Genomic DNA, 14,336 nt, shown 5'->3' with positions numbered 1-14,336 from the left:
TGAGATTTTTTAAAAAAGCAGGGTAGGAGCCAGACATGGTGTCTCATGCCTTTAATCCCGCAGAGGAAGGCAGATCTCGAGTTCGATGCCCGCCTGATCTACACAGTACGTGCCTGGACAACGAAGACTAGAGGTCCTAGCTCGTGAAAAATAGACAGCAAGGTTGGAAGGAGCACACTGGTCTTCCTTACACACGCAGACTGAACTTTCGCGGTTTTATTGTCCTTACTTTTTAAGACTTGGGGATTTCTCCCCCACCCGCGCCACCTCGCACACACTCATTGCCTCTGATACTAACGAAGACGAACCGTTTAAACCCGGGCCTCCTAAAGTTCAAGGCCTCCCAGCACCCACTGGGCCGCCCAGTCTATTGTCGGCCTTAAGGATGGGGGAGGGGGTCGCGCGGCGCCCCGCAGTCTGTGCGGCTCTAGCCGTTTCTCAGGCTCCTGGCAGAGGCCAGGGCCCCAGGCCAGGGTTGATCGAGTAGAAATACCAACAGGTCCGAAGCTCGGGCGAGGGCCAAGTGCCCCGGCTGCCGCCCCCTCCCCGCCACCTGAAAGACGGAAGAGGGCGACCGCGGAATGATGGCCTCCTCAGCCCCAGGTAGAGCAAAGGCGAGAATCAGCCTCGCGCAATGCTGTCTCATCGGGGGCGCGCGGACGAGAACAGGCGGCGGCGCGCGCCGTTGTCATGTGGGGGAGGGGCGGAGAAGTTGAAGGCCGCGCGCGACGGGAACCGCGACGGGGGAGGGGAGGAAGGAAAGAGAAGGCGTCCGCGCCGGCTGAGGCGACGAGCACGCGTGCGCGCGGCGGCCTGGGCCGTTCTCCCCGCGCTTTAGCCTTCAGCGGAGCCCGCCGCCCCTCCCCCACCCAGCTAGCGCGCTCCCTTTCTCTCACCCGCCGCCGCCGCCGCTGCCTCCGGCCGCCGCCTGCGAGACAGAGGTCTTGCCGCAGTTGCTGCTTAAGTTTTCGAATCCCAAGGAGTCTGAAGCCGCCGCCTCGCCGGTCCACCCGCCTCAGCCGCCGCCACCGCCGCCTCCTCGCTTCCTCAGGGGCCGCAGCGGGCTTCGACTGCGCCACTCGCACCCCGCCTGGGTAGCGTTGCGCGTCAGCACGACCTAGTGCGTCAGCACGCAATCACGAGAGCCGCTGGGCCCTCTGGGAACCGTAGTGCGTTGTGCGCAGGCGTTGAAGCCACACAGGGAAGTATAGTTTTCTTAGGCGCAAGGGACGTTTGACTGCGAAATCGAAAATCCCCGAGTCCCGTCGGGCACTGCGGGGAAAGGCGTGGCTCCGTACCGAAGCTGCAACGTCTGCTGAAAAATCTTTTTCTGTAGGAGGGGGGAGGGGTATGGGGGCCGCAACCCCCAACAGGGGAGAGTAGCTCAGACGTACGCCTTCCGCGCACAGAGTTCTGGGAGTTGTAGTTCGGTTTTAAAGAGAAAAAAAAAAATCGTGCAACGCCTCCACCAGGCAGGGTCGCCATTTTGTGTGCTTGTGTAGGGCGGCAGTGGCTCAGCAGCTTTACCTCTTCACGGTGTCCGCGGGTTTCTTTAACGAGTCCGAGGGCCCATAGCACCGATTCTTGCTCTCAGGAAGAGGTACTTCAGAGTCAAGCCTCCTGACAGCTTTGGAACCACTTGAACCCGGATTCTAAAGCAAAAGCCAAACCACTCTGGTGGTGTCCAGTTTTCACCTCTATAGACCGAGCTGAAGTGGGGATGGTAGACCACTAAAAAATACTCTCTCTTACCATTGGATAAAGAGACTAAGTGATTTCTTTTCGCCTATAGAATCTATGCCATGTGAAGGGATGTGTCAGGAGTACAATTCCTTTTCCTGCGGCCTATAATATTGTTCTGGGAGTTTATGCCAGTGCCTCATTCTTGGTAGCCAGGGCTCCACCACTGAGCTACACTCCCTGCTCATCATTTTTCTTTGTCTTCCTTTTCGTCTTCTTTTAACTTAGTGTTTTAACAATGAAATGTATGCATGTTTGTCTGTTCAGGGTGCACATGAGTGCAGTTCCTATAGAGGTTCAAGGCACTGGATCCCCCGGAAATTCAGTTAAGGGGCTTGTGAGCCAGTTTAGGTGGGTGCTGAAACTAAACTTAGCTTTTCTGAATGAGCAGCGCGAAGATCTCGCTCAGCCTTCACTCCAGCCTACTCCCATTAATTTTTAAAAGTCCTTTTTTTCTAGGGCTGTTTAAAGGTGGCCGGGAAGCTTTCTTCCAGGAAGCAGAGCTGTAAGAAGCTGGCCTTGTAGCCTTCAAGCTAATGCCAGGTGGCCTTAACAGATGTAGTACCGAGCTCAGCAGTCTCGAGTATGAGAAATGAGATCTGGTATTGTTTCTTTTCAATTTACCAACAAAAGAATATACTCAGGTACTCTCTCAACAGTAATAGCAGCAGGAATGTAGGCTAACAAGATTGGTTCAACTGGGAAAGGAGCTAAACCTAACGTAAGGTGGGAGAACAGGGCAAAGTCGTCCTCTGACTTCCTAAAGTGTGGCACGACACCAACTCCAAGCCCCCAGTCACATACATGAAGTAAATAAATGTAACGCAGAAGCATTGTTATAATCTATGGATGTGGTGAAAATTCTTTAAAACACAGATATGTATGCATATGTTTGGGTTTGAATCCCAGCTATGGAGGTGTGGGCTATGATTTGTCTCATACACAAGCAGAAGCATGTTTTTGCCAGCTGCAGATAATTTCTGGGATTGTGTGACATTTATAATTCTGGGAACTTTTCAGAGAGTATATAAAAATACTAGAGCCCCGAGAGTCATGGTTGAGGATTGCTGGTCTTCAGGGTGGCTTGCAGTTTGTTATTAGCTGTGATCAAAGAAGAAACAAAAGGAAAGAAAATCTCTTTCTCTCCCTCCCTGCTCCCCCTTCCTTTCTATACTATCTAGCGATAGTAGGTGAAACCAGGGTAAGGGTTATCGGATAAAGGGTGGGTAAAAGAAGAACCCATAAAGTAGCAAAGACTAGTTACTAGTGGCTCCTCACTGTGGGGCTCAAAAGTTAAGAGTAAACATGGGGAATCTGATTTCAAATGCCATAGAGGAAGTGTCAGGGGGCGAAAAAATGGATTGTTTTTTCAAGAGGCAAGCAAAAAATGTATTGCCGTTACTACCCCTGGGATATCCCCTGATTTGCTCCCAGAGGGGATTTTCTGGGCTTTTTTTTTTTTTTTTTTAAATCTTCTTCATATATTTTGTTTCAAAAAAGGTTGAAAGACTGGCTGAACAGTTGGAAAAATTACAGATGGAAATAGAGGAGCCTGACAAACAAAACATGGCTGAAATGGGAAAACAAAAGGGGTCACTCTGCTCTCTCTTCTCTGAAAAGGTGGCACAACTGGAGAGGTTGTGGTGGAGATTGAAGCAAGTTTCCTGCAAGAGGAAAAGTGGAAAGAAACTTGCTGGTAGGTGGTCAGGTCAGTAACAAAGTTGAAAAAGCAGGAGGACAATCTGATGAAACAGCTCGTTTCAAAAGAAGGGCTAATCTCAAACCAAGTGCACAGCCAGAATTAGAGCAGAGGTGGCCCTGGGTTACAGATCACCCTCAGCTTTCCCAGTAGTCCCAGCATGTGCCTGCTAATGATGTGGAACAGGGTTATGATGAGATAGGATGGAGTCCTGTAGAAATAACAGATCTAAGCCAGTTTAAAGAGGTCGTGATTTCATATGGGATGCACTCGATTTATGTGAAACATTATAAATAACTGGGCTGCTCAAAACAGCTTATTCCTCTCACTAGAAGGGATTGGTGACAGCTGTACTAGAGGCCGATCCACGGTTGGAGTGGTTCACACGGTGGAGGGAAGAAGCCAAGGATATTGAACAGTGAGATAGAACCAAAGAAACAAATATAGTCAGAGATCTGTTGCTGGTGAAGGGCAGTACTCTGACATAGAAGAATAGATCCAATTTGATGATGGTGCTATAGAACAATGTTGCTTAGTGGCTTTAAGAGCTTGGAACAAAGGAAGAACAGGAGAAAAAAAATCCACCTTATTTACAAAGATTATGCAGATGATTATTCTCTGGAGAAACCTTCACTTTTTTTTTTTTGACATACAAATCCTGAGAGTTTATTTGTTTTAATCATATATATATTCATTAGAAGCATGCTTTGAACCAGTTGGGCTGTTTAATTATTTCTTCTGAGTTAAAACATCCCCTCCTGGTGGAAGGTACTTAAGACTCAACACCTTAACAAAATGTACAAAGCTCACAACATGAGGCCATCTCCAAAGTACACAGGCAGGAAACAACTGCTAGGTAAGAAGAAAGTCTCTAATGGCTTTGCCTGCAAACGGGGCAGGGGGCCAGCAATGCAACTGCCATGTGTCCTTGTCCACACTAGAATGGGTGTGCTGTAACACAGTTGCCCAGATCACCAGCACTCTGTGAGTCCTTACCCATCTTCCTATAACACCAATAAATTACTTGGTTACCAAACGCAATTTGGGTGGAATCGTTTATTTGGCCCACTATTGGTGCCCTAATTAGAGTAGATAGATATTTGTTGTTCTCAGGAAAAGTCATGCACGCATGCATTGCACACAGTTATGTCTTTTTTAAATTTACTGAACACTCATGTGTTCACAGGTATGTGCTAGTGCATGTGCATGTGTGTATATGGAGCCCAGGGAATACACACACACACACACACACACACACACACACACACAGCTGAGTGTGATGGCTCATGCCTATAATCCCTGCATGAGGAAGGCCAAGACAAGCACATCTATGAGTTTGAGGCCACCCTGATCTACATAGGGAGTTCCAGGCCAACAAAAGCTATAAGGAGAACTTGACTCAAAAAAAAAAAAATTAAAAGTAATAATTTTTACTTTGTTCACACACATTCATTTGCCACAGTGTACACATGAAGATCAGAGAACTTACTGGAGTGAGTTCTCTTCTGCCACCATGTAGGTACCAGCACTAGCTTACCACAGAACCAGAACAAAACAGGACAAGCGCTACCTTTTTTGAGACAGGCTTTTTTGCTCACCTGAACACCCAATAGTCCAAGATGGCTAGCCAGTGAACTCTTAAAGAGTTCCCAGTTCTGAGATTACATATACGCACCACTATTCCCTAATGCGTTTTTATACAGGTTCTGGGGTTTGAACTTGCGTTCTCCTGTTTGCAAGGCAAATACTTTATCAACTCTTTATCTTTGAAACAAGGTCTCGCTGCATGTTCTTGACTGGTCTGAAACTCCAAAGATCTACCTGCCTCTTCCTCCTGGATACTGGAATTAAAAATACGTGTGTGCCACCACTTGTCTATTTTGAGACAGAAGCTCAAAATTCTAATTAGATTAGAATCTAATATGTTATACCACAAGAGCACAAATATGCTAGGATTATAGCTCCTGTCTCTCTTCTGTCTCCCCCTCCTAAGTGTGTGTCACCATGCCCAATACTCTAATGTTCTTCTTGTTGTTCTTTTGTTTGGAGGAGACAAAGTCCTCCTGTGCAGCCAAGAGTTGCCTTAAACTCCTAATCCCCCTGCTGGCTCTTTCCAAATGCTTCCACATACACAGTTTCACCCAGTTCTGTTGTCATGCCTTTTAAAGTACAAGAGTTCCACTGTTCGACTCGTGACATTGACGTGACTACGTTTTGTAAAGTATTAAAGCTGAGAATGGTGCCCCATGTCTCTAACCTCAGCACTTCACAGCCAGAGGCAGGAAGGGCACACAAAATGGAAGTTGCCTGGTCTATGCAACAAACTTCACACCAGCCAGGGCTCTATAGCAAGGCCTTGCCTTATCTCAGAATAGAAAAACAGAGGAAAAGAACATTGACCATTTACTAATAGAATTTCCTTCAGTTGGTTTGTCTGGTGTACGTATGGTCAGGTTATGTTCACCCAACACACTTTAGGCAAGAAGATACAGGAAAGGATGCTACCACATCGGTTTAATCGCGTGCTTCCCGTCAGTCTCATGACTGCTAACATGAACTCTAAATCACTTAGTCACAAGTGATCAACCAGTTCTCCTCCTTTCTCCCCCTGGGCTTTTGTTTTGAACAGGGTCTCATTTTGTAGTCTAGGCTTGTCTGGAACTCACTATACAGCCAGTGATCCTCCTGCCTCAGCCTCCCAAGTACCGAGATGAGGCGTAAGCATTCACTACCAACCAAGGTTCTTGGCTGTAAGGTCTCTAGTTTGCCCTTAAGCTTTGGTTTGCATGTAGTTTAAATGAGTTCCCCCAAAGACTCATGGATTGGAGCCCAGACCGGAGGTATTCAGATGTGGCAGGATCTTCAAAGGTTGAGGCGTAGACAAATGTAGGCTTACGGCAGTAATCTCGCCACCTAGGAAGCAGGGCGCGGGATGGTTGCAGTGCCATGAGTTCAAAGCCAGGTGTGTCTGCATTGTGAGTCCCAGATAGGCTTGGACTACAGAATAAGATATTGTTTTAAAAAGAAAGGAAGAAAAGTAAAAGGTATAGCCCAGGGATAACCCCACACTGATAACCCCAGCACTCAGGACCCTAAGTTAGAGGAGGGTCTAACTCTGGCATAGCCTGGGTCACACAGAAGGTTTGAATCCAGCCTGTATTACATAGGAAACCCCTGTCTCAGGAGAAAGACAAAAGCAGCTTAAGAATAGTTTTCTACTTTTCTTTAGTGTGTGTGTATCTTTACATGTAAAGGCTCATGAGTACCATGGATTTGCAGTTATTTCTCTTCTTCACCAAATGGGTCTGAGAGATCAAACTCAGGTGTCAGGCTCAGTACCAGCTTCCTATTTTGTTTTGTTTTGTTTTGTTTTAATTTTTTTCCTTTTTTTTTTTTTTCGGAGCTAGGGACTGAACCCGGGGCCTTGCGCTTGCTAGGCAAGTGCTCTACTGCTGAGCTAAATCCCCAACCCGTTTTGTTTTTTTTTCACACCTACTTTAAAATGTGTGTGATTACATATGCATGTGGAGGTCAGAGGGCAGCTTTAACCATGTGACTCCTGGGGATGAAATCCAGGTCATCAGGCTGAATGGCAAATTTTTTAAAAAGATTTATTTATTTATTTATTTATTTATTATATATAAGTATTATTTATTATATATATAGCTGTCTTCAGACACACCAGAACAGGGCATCAGATCCCATTACAAATGGCTGTGAGTCGGGGTTGGGGATTTGGCTCAGTGGCAGAGCGCTTGCCTAGGAAGCACAAGGCCCTGGGTTCGGTCCCCAGCTCCGAAAAAAAGAACCAAAAAAAAAAAAAAAATGGCTGTGAGTCACCATGTGGGTGTTGGGATTTGAACTCAGGACCTCTGGAAGAGCAGTCAGTGCTCTTAACCACTGAGCCATCTCTCCAGCCCGGCAAATGTTTTTAAACGCTCATCTCACCTGCCCTAGAAGAAGATTTGTAAGTCAACTGCGGGTGGATCCTCAGAAGGGATCAAGGGAGTCCAGCCTCTCTAGACTCCATTTTTTTAGAGGTCATTTCTCCCTCTCACACATGTTCTTAGTATAGCCTATACTAAGCAGTAGCCTATAGCAGTAGCCTATCACCATGTGACTCAGCCAATGATGGAGGACCCTCATCAGAATCAGCACACTGCTGCCTGGAGGCTCAGCTTCCAAGAAAAGAACAGAGGATGTGGGAAGGCATTAATCTATTTAAATATCTGTGTGTAGTTTGGCATGCTAGTACACACCTCTATTCCTATGGAGCAAATTGTAAATACTGTATATACAGGGTATGTCCTCAGCCTTAAGATTAAAAAAAAACCAAAAAACAAAAGCAAGTATGGAACTCTTGCATAAGCATTTCCTCTTGCCCATGCCAGAATTGAGTACAATCCTGAAGCCACTTTTTATATTTCTAGCAAAGTAGAAGTGTATCCGGAAGATGGAAACTAGGTTTCTTTTTTTAAAAGATTGGTTTATTATGTATACGGCTTTCTGCCTGCATGTATATCTGCAGGCCAGAAGAGGGCACCAGATGGGGTTGGGGATTTAGCTTAGTCAAGGGCAAGGTCCTGGGTTCGGTCCTTGGCTGCGGGGGTAGGGGGGTGGGGGGGTAGGGGTGGGGGGGGGACAGCAGATCTCATTATAGATGGTTATGAGTCACAATGTGTTTGCTGGGAATTGAACTCCAGACCCCTGAAAGAGTAGCCAGGGCTCTTATCCTCTGAGCCATCTCTCCAGCGTCTTATATTTGGGGAAGGGAGTCACAAATGCACAGGTAGAGGGATGGAGCAAGCCTGGCAATGTTAGTTAGAACTGGAGGTGTCACTGTGACCTCATGATCTAAGTATACTTAGCATCCTCCATGTCTGCCTCTCAGTACTGATGAATAATTATTCAGATGTGCCTTCTAAACACATTTCACATTGGGCACTTCACATAAACAAACAAGAAAAAGAAACCCAAAAAACAAAATCACATCACAGAGGTCTATTAGTTCCTATTCCTTAGGGCTATGAAACACTGCAGGCAACCTTACAATTGTTCAGATCCCAGCTTTAGAGGCTGAAGCTGCAGGTGGCCTTGTGCGGATTCTGATGAGGCCCCCAGTCATTGGCTGCATCGCGTCATGGTAGGCAGTATACTAAGAGCATGTGTGAGAGAGAAATGACTCCCAAGTGTTTCCAAGCAACGACGCAGGGCTGGAAGCCGAGGCTCAGTGGTAGAACTCATCTAATATGCATGGATTTGGTCTACAGCACGGAGGAAAAAAAAAAAACGAATGAACGGAAGCCAACCCTGGAATGACCATCTTGAAGGAGGCGGGTAAGCAAGCATAAGCATTTATGAGTGATACAAGGTTCCTTTCAGTTTCCACTATCAGAATATGAATGGGCTGCTTGTCCACAGCCTCTCCAACAGAGGGAGTTGTAATACTTGTGAATTTTTGTTAGTACGCTAAATAAGTGGTATGTTAGCAAGACTTATTTATTTTATGTATATGAGTACACTGTAGCTGTCCTCAGACGCACCAGAAGAGGGCATCAGATCCCATTACAGATGATTGTGAGCCACCATGTGGTTGCTGGGAATTGAACTCAGGACCTCTGGGAGAGCAGTCAGTGCTCTTAACCGCTGAGCCATCTCTCCAGCCCGTTTTTCATTTCTTAAATCTAAGAGGAGAACTGTTGTCTCACATGATGATCTTTATATTTTGGTGTTTTTATAGTAGCCATTCCAGTAGGTGCAAATGATATAATCTGCACTCGCCCCCTCATCGCAGGCTAACATCAGGGCCATGTGTACACTGGGCACTTGAGCACTCTTCTGAGCCACCTGCCCAGCCAATGATCTACTATAATGTTTTGATATAAGATGTACTTGTATTATGAGTGTTTTGCCTACATGTATGTCTGTTTACCACAAATGTGAGGCCAGAAGAAGGCCCTGGATCCTAACTCTGAGAACCAAATGTAGGTGATGGAGGAAACCTTGAAGAGCATCGTAAGCTGCTGAGCCATCTCCATATTGCCATAGTCGGTAGCCAACTACCACGATAGCTTTGACTAGCCGTCTCCAAGAACTAACGAAATCAGACGTGCTGGAGATTTTCTTACCTTTGAAGGAAATCTATTCAAGTCCTTTGTCCTCACTTGTGAGAAGAATGCCAGAGACTGAGCCCAGGCCTTGTGTATTCCTGTGCTCTACTACTGACCTACATCCCAGGACCTCTCAGCTATTTTCCTCTTGTCTTTCTACAAAGAAAAAGGAGGGACTGGTGGGATCCTGCTTTGTTTCTAAGCCTGAACATCTGAGTTTGATCCTTAGGACCCCATGGTGGATGGAGAGAGCCAACTCCCAGATTGTCCTCTGACCTCCATATACCCATTGTAACACACACACACACACACACACACACCACACCACACCACACCATGCAAAACACAATAATGACAATAAAATGTTTTAAACGTAAAACATAACCTTCTCCCCAAATACGCTCCTGTCAGTTCTGTTTGGCTGGGTTATAACATTACAGACCAGAAGACTGGCAGCTATCCCTCATCCTGTCTCTCTGTGGTTCTCAGCTGCCACCACCCACCCTGGCCCCGAGTCACTGCTCTCCTTTCAGCCTCCCCACAGCCTCCCAAATGTGCTTTCAGTTTTCATTTGAAAAGTTGCGTCATGCAGTAAAGCAGTTTGAGCAGTCTTGCTCAAAACGTATGTCCACCCAGACATGTAGTCTGGCCCCAGATAACAGGTTTTGCAGATATAATTAAGAAAAAAAAATATATATGTATATAAACGTATATAATTAAGGGGTCTTAAGAAGACGTCATGAATTTAGGTCAGACCTTAAATCCGTGACTAATGCCTTTACTAAAAGGAAAAGGGGAGGCTGGGGAAACAGCTCAGCCAGTAAAGTGCTTGCTGTGCAAGAAGGAAGACCAAATTCAAGCTTCAAAATCCAGGTAAAAACAAAAGCCAGACATGATGGTGCCCGCTTGTAGCTTCAACAGTTGGAAGGTCAAGACTGTGGGCCCCTAGGACTTAACAACCAGCCAGCCAAGCCTAATCAGCAAGCTTCAGATCCCACTGGGAGACCTGTCTCAGAAGACAAGGAGGGCAGGCAATATGGCTCAGTGGGTTAGACACCTGCTAACCAACATGGTGGCCTGAGTTCTGTTTCAGGGACCCTCATAGGAAGGGAAGGACTGAGTCCCACAAACTGTCCTCTGACCTCCACATGCTTATCCACACAAAATAAATACACATAAATTTAAAACACACATACATACAAAGCGGGTGGCACCGAAGGAATGATACCCAAGGTTGACCTCCGGCGTCTCCCCAGGTGCTCACGTGTGTGCACGCGCACACACATACCAGGTCTCAGTAATGCCTGAGAACAAAACAAGAGACGGAGGAAGACATAGTAGCACGTACCTGTCTACAGTCTGCCTGGTGGCTTCTGCCCTCCCTTCCGTTCGCTTGATTACAGACCCAAGTCACACTACAGCGTGTTGGAGGGACAATGGTCAGACACAGGAAGTGCTTCAGGAACTTTCCTGGGGAGACGAAAACAAAGTTAACTTGCCCGGAACAGGCACCAATGACAGGCTAAAGTACCAAAATCGGGTGATTTGAACCAGTTAGTTTGTTGAGCTTATCTACAGAGTATGAAAGAGAGGCTACTTATGGGAGTATGGGTGACCCTGAAACAGCTTCACTACACAAATATCTCACCCCAACCTTGATGATGACTTTCCAGCAGCTTAGATGAGGTTCCCCACGTCAGTTAACCTTCCACCTATACACATGCTACCTCCTGAGACACGGAGACCACACGCAGCTGGGGCAGAGTAATAAAACAGCTGGCACATCCCTGGTGATGTTAGTGCAATCCCTTAATCCCAGCTATCGAGACACAGAGGCAGGCAGATCTCTGTGAGTTGGAGGCCAGCCTGGTCTACAGAGCAAGTTCCAGTACAGTCAGGGGTACATAGAGAAACCCAGTCTCAAACAGTAACAACAGGGCTGGAGAGATGGCTCAGTGGTTAAGAGCACTGACTGCTCTTCCAGAGGTCCTGAGTTCAAATCCCAGCAACCACATGGTGGCTCACAACCATCTGTAATGGGATCCAATGGCCTCTTCTAGTGTGTCTAAAGACAGCTACAGTGTATTCATATAAATAAAAAATAATAATTTTTTTTTAAAAAAAGTAACAACAACAAAATCAACAGGGTGGTAGTGGTGCACACCTTTAATCCCTGCACTCGGGAGGCAGAGGCAGGCAGATCTTCGAGGCCAGCCTGGTCTGCAGAGTGAGTTCTAGAACAGCCGGGGGGGGGGGGGGGGGGGGCGCAGAGTGAAACCCTGTCTTCAAAAGGCTGACACACGCACACAATAACACAATAATCAAAAACAGCTGACAGGAAGGAAAGGCTCAGATCTTACCTTGGGGGTTTCTGGGGAACTGTCATAGCCCCTCTGATCAAGATGACAACAGTGCCAGGCAGTGGTGGCGCAGGCCTTTAGTCCCAGCACTTGGGAGGCAGAGGCAGGTGGATCTCTATGAGTTTAAGGTCAGCCTGGTCTGCACAGTTCTAAGCCAGTGAATGTTACATTATGAGACCCAGTCTCAAAAACCACACGTCTAGGGGCGGGAGGGAGGCATGCACACACTGTTCTTTCAGAGGACCAGAATTTGGTTCCCAGTAACAACTTCCTGTAATATTAGCCCAGGAGGGATCCAGCTCCTCTGGCCTCTGTGGGCATCTGCACATGCGCGCACACACATACACACACACACACACACACACACACACACACACACACACACACACATATACATATCGACAAAAACACGACAAAGGCCATTGTGCTCAGAGAACAGTGTTCTGCACTGCAGGAACTGATAACCTCTGGCTTTGTTCTTGCTCCTCCTAGAGGATGTCACCAGATTAGTGCAGGTCGGGCTGGGCCCTCGACTGGGAGCAGGCTGTTTTTCAGAGCACTGGTCTATGGGTCCTGTGCATCCTGAGGGGTGGGGTGGAGGGCAGGGATTGGGGGGCGGTCTCAGCACTACAAGTGAAGGACACACAGTGCCACTCTGACACTCTCTTGAGCCCTGGTGACTAACTCTGTCATCCCTTTCTGCCCACCAGAAATAAGCCCATTCCAAGTACCTCGTTTTGTCCTGCTCTTCCTCAGTGGACTCACACTGGTGGCATTGCAACAACAGGATGTGAAAATGCCGGATTCCTGTTCCAGGTAGCTTCCAGGTAGCTGACTGACAGAACGACAACCCAGAGGTACTTTGCACTCCCGGGATTAGTAAAGGGAGACGCTGCCTCCCAGGGTCTATCTCCAGGATATCCAAGCCTCCTCTTCTCGAAAATCCTCCAGGCCTAATGGATTCCAGCTGAGAACAGTGTGGCGAGCCACCGCTGCTGCCGCTGCTCCTCCTCCTCCTCCTCCAACGCTTAGCGGAAGCCCAGGACCCCCGCAGCCGCCTCCTTGTCGCCCTAAGGAGGACTCAGGGACTGGGGAACCGGCTGGAGCAGGGTTGCCCTAGACTCTCAAACAGCGGACCCGGGCGCTCAGAACAAAGGCACAACTGCTCCAGCTGCCATGAGAGCCGGAGCATGCGGGCTCCGGAGTCCCTCACAGTCGCTTGGTTTTTTTGTTTTTTGTTTTATTTTTTTGAAACTGTTCAGGCTACCCTGGTGCTTGCTAGAAATCCAGACTGGCCTCACGCTCCTCCAGTCTTTGCCTCCCAAGTGCTAGGATTACAGGAGTGAGCCACCATCCTAGAGTGACACTGTGACAGGCCATGAGGCAGAGGAGGAAATAGAAGTAAAAATGGGGTGGGGTTGGAGGTGGGATAAAATACTGATGCCTTGATTTTTCCACACGAACATGTCGTTAATATTACTTCTTTATTACTTTTACTTTTGGGATTTCGTTTTTAGACAGGGTCTCATGAAGCTAAGGGTGTTAATACATTACCACTGTGATGTGTTGGGTTTTTTTTTTTTTTTTTTTTTTTTTTTGGTTGATTTTGGTTTTGGACACAGAATTTCAGGCAGCCCAGGCTGGCCTCCAACTTGCTAAGTAAGTGGAAGCTGGCTTTACCATCCTCTTAACCTGCTAAACGCTGGGATTACAGGAGAAACAAAGAGCTGAGGTGGCTACTAATCTATCAAAGCTAATAGGGTCGTCAAGCCCCTCAGCAAAACTAGCACCTGTTAGAGTCCTGGCTTCTCTGAGCATTCCTCGCCACTCTGTATCCTAAAGCCTCCAGCCCCTGAGATCCCCTTATGTTCCCCATCTTCTCATTCCTATATAGCCCAGCCCAGGAACTCTCTTGGTTTCCATTCTTTTGGCTTCTTGGTTCTTCTCCCTCTCCTGGTCTCTGTCCCTCTGTCTCTCCCCTCATGGCCAGATTCAGTCTGGATCTTTCCAGATGCCTCTAGCCATTCTCCCCCTCATATCTACAATAAAAACATTCTCCTCAACCATATCTAGGAGGAATCTGATACTTATTTTCATTCACACCATCATGTCTAGCCTTTTCTTTTAACCTTTTATTTTGACATAGTGTATCACTAGATGTCTTCTGTTTGACCATGAACTTGTAATTCTCTTGTCCCAGCCTCCTGAATGACTGGGAATACAGTCTTGTGCTATTCAATTCAAACAAAAATGTGAGTTTTTAATTCACTGCTTTTATTTATTTCTTTTACACTTATTTACCTCTCTTTGTACAAGTTAACATTAAAAAAAAAACACAAATAGGCATAGAGAGATGGCTCAGTGGTTAAAAGCACTGACTGCTCTTCCAGAAGTACTGAGTTCAATTCCCAGCAACCACATGGTGGC

General features: G+C 47.0%; 1 protein-coding gene and 1 long non-coding RNA gene across 11 annotated transcripts in view; one reads left to right on the top strand and one right to left on the bottom strand.

Moving 5' to 3' along the window:
* Positions 1-12,942, bottom strand: part of Srrm2 (serine/arginine repetitive matrix 2) — a 33,279-nt gene extending 20,337 nt beyond the window's left edge. For 6 of the 9 annotated variants that reach the window (XR_005489792.2, XM_039085853.2, XM_039085854.2 and 3 more), the window contains exon 1: positions 897-1,447. The gene's annotated coding sequence lies outside the window, so the exon portion shown is untranslated. Of the gene's footprint in view, positions 1-308; positions 6,437-10,897; positions 11,020-12,640 lie in introns of those variants that run through there. The other 3 variants (XM_063268912.1, NM_001277154.1, XM_039085855.2) reach the window with 3 other exon arrangements.
* On the top strand, positions 12,628-13,977 carry LOC134480759 (uncharacterized). 2 transcript variants are annotated; one of them, XR_010055534.1, is made up of 2 exons: positions 12,628-12,766; positions 12,861-13,977. It is a non-coding gene; the product is annotated as an uncharacterized LOC134480759 (long non-coding RNA). The 2 variants fall into 2 exon arrangements; XR_010055533.1 differs by having other exon boundaries at positions 12,634-12,766; positions 12,826-13,977.
* The last annotated feature ends 359 nt before the right edge of the window (positions 13,978-14,336 follow it).

This window comes from Rattus norvegicus, chromosome 10 (genome assembly GCF_036323735.1).
Source record: "Rattus norvegicus strain BN/NHsdMcwi chromosome 10, GRCr8, whole genome shotgun sequence".
NCBI lineage: Eukaryota > Metazoa > Chordata > Mammalia > Rodentia > Muridae > Rattus > Rattus norvegicus.
Note: the sequence above shows the minus strand (reverse complement) of the source record. Positions and strands in the feature narration are given on the sequence as shown.